The sequence below is a fragment of the Orycteropus afer genome, unplaced genomic scaffold (assembly GCF_000298275.1).
Source record: "Orycteropus afer afer isolate SDZICR_OR568_19922 unplaced genomic scaffold, OryAfe1.0 scaffold00583, whole genome shotgun sequence".
NCBI classification, from domain to species: Eukaryota; Metazoa; Chordata; class Mammalia; order Tubulidentata; family Orycteropodidae; genus Orycteropus; species Orycteropus afer.
Genome location: NW_006922170.1, coordinates 614,357 through 616,928, shown reverse-complemented (window position 1 = coordinate 616,928; position 2,572 = coordinate 614,357). Strand labels below are relative to the sequence as shown.

Below are 2,572 nucleotides of genomic sequence, written 5' to 3'. Positions count from 1 at the left end.
GCAATTCCCTGAGATCCTGAGGAGAGCCTCTGAGCACATTGAGGTGGTCTTTGGCTTTGACCTGAAGGAAGTCGATTCCAAGGGTCAATACTATGCCATTATCAGCAAAGGGAAGTCAGCAAGGAAGAGAGTGTGTATGGTAGCAGGGGATATCCCAAGAACGGCCTCTCGATGCCTCTCCTGGGCTCGATCTAGGTGAAAGGCAAGCGGGCGACTGAGGAGAAGATCTGGGGATTCCTGAATGCTTTGGGTGTCTATGATGGGGAGAGCCACATAATCTTTGGGAATCCCAGGAAGCTCATCACCAAAGATTTGGTGCAGGAAAAATACCTGGTGTACCAGCAGGTACCCAACAGTGATCCTCCACACTATGAATTTCTTTGGGGTCCCAGAGCCTATACTGAAGCCAACAAAACAAAAGTCCTGGAATTTTTGGCAAGGTCAGTGATATGCAACCCAGTGCCTTTCAAGCCCTGTATGAAGAAAATTGGAGAGATGAGGAAGAGAGAGCTGCAACTGAGGTTGGTCCACATGTCAGTGCTAAGGCCTATTTCATGGCAAAGTCTAACAGATCCTTCTCCATGACTAGTGAAATCTGAGGAAGATTCTTCAAATTGTTTTTGAAGGTGTTTTCTACCTTCAAAATAGTGGAGAATTAGGGCGGAGGCAACACAATATATGTCTTTTTTTGCTCTTCATCTACATGGGTAACTTAGAGATTTACCTTTCCTTTGGAGGAGGTGGGTACTTTAAAAATCTTTTTCTTGCAGTAGATTTCTTTAAATTCATAAACTCAGTTTGTGGATGTCATGTATCCTTTGTTTATTGCTACTTTCATGTATTAATGTAAGAGTTTTGGTACAGAGAAATTTCTGGAATTTCTCTTCTGGTTGAGAACAATATAGTATGATTATATTAGGGATTATATTGGAAATGTGAATGATTCCCAAAGTGGAATAGTTTGGATAAAGAAAACAAAAGTTTCACTATATTTTGTAAAATCTTAGTTTGCTAATTTTTTTGGGGGGGGGTGGTGGTAAAAAGATATATACTTGAAGTTGTTAAGCATATTCCAGAATGTAGAAATTAAACTGTCACAAATTAGACATTTGTTCATTGTCTATTTTATACCGCACAATTTAACTGACATCTGGTATTTATGGGCTTCTTGTTATTACTGGAAATTATTTTTTAAATAAGAAGAAGCAGTAGCCCCATCCCCTGTCTATAGAATAGTATAGGAGCAGCTATCAGATAAGGAAGTCATTGGTATATGATTTAAGACTTCAAAACAAGTAAGAAAAGAAGCAGGGATGTTTTAGATGAGAGCAGTCAGTGCAAAGGGCCTGAGGCAGGTCAGTTTGAGGTTTTGGGAAACTCCAAATGCCTGAATGGGAGGTCACTCTCTTTTAGGCTGCATGGAGTGCTGAAAGGTAGTAGGTGAGGGCAGGGGTGAAGTGGGGACAACTTAATGAGGCTGTGGTAAGTGTGCACAGGGCCACACACGTCCATCATGGGGAGAGATTAAACCTGGAATGGAGATTGGCTTTTAACAGAGACTCTGGGACTGTGGGTAAACAAGAGAGGAATCCGACCTGGGACAGACTGGGAGGAGCCTTTGCTCTTGTCCCAGTGCACTGGAACACATGCCCTGACTGGGGGTTTTATTTACATCATTCCCAAGAAGTTTCTGAGAAAATAGAGTGATGCTCTGTTGAGGAGAGATGTGAAGAAGCCACTGTTCCAGCCCTTTGTCTTGGACTGAGGGATCCAGAGCCCACTCTATTCGAAGGATATTAGAATTAGCATTTCCCGGGTGCCCTTGGCAAAATCCAAGTGAAGACCAGATTTTTGTTGGTGGTTTAAGGAATGAAAATAGGGATGACATAGATGGAAGGGCAGCTGGGTGGAGGATTGCTGGCCCTTGACACTCCTTCTGGAAGCCTTGTGTTGCAGTCACCGGACAATTCTATCCCACACTCACATAAATAACAGATTCCTTAAGGTCAAATATCACCTACATTTCCTTCCTAAGCAGCATTCAGTCTCATTTAATTTATTTAATTTGCTTTGTCCTGGATGACTGCACATTGTCTGAAGCATTGTGAAGTTGAAAAAAAAGAAATCCTCAGAGTGGTGAGTGGTATCACCTGGCATCAATACAATCATAGTGATAACTGCCATTCTTTAAGGACCTAAAACATCCCAGGCACTGGACCAGGTACTTTACATGTATTATGCACATTCCAACAGTTTTACAGGTTAGGACTCTCAAACTTTGCTAATGAAGAATTTCCTGTTTTCACAGCCTGGCTGAGTGACAGAGCTGCACTACAGCTCCGATTTGAATCTGTCTGGATCCCACAGAGTTGTACTCCTGCAGCCTCAGGTAGATTTTGGGTCTCTTAATTCACTTTACAACTACAGATAGGGTGTGGGGGCAGCATCGTCTGATCTCCTGCATCACCAGGCAGGAAGAAAATCATGATTAGCAGCCCGAAGCATTTTCCAATGAGGCCAGACATGGTGCAACCCTCCAACCTTTTTACCAATTTGGACACCAACTGTCCTT

The 2,572-nt window shown here is 42.7% G+C and overlaps 1 pseudogene; it reads left to right on the top strand.

The window, feature by feature from the left end:
• The window catches only part of LOC103210295, a 55,716-nt pseudogene that overhangs the window by 30,883 nt on the left and 22,261 nt on the right, over nucleotides 1–2,572 (top strand).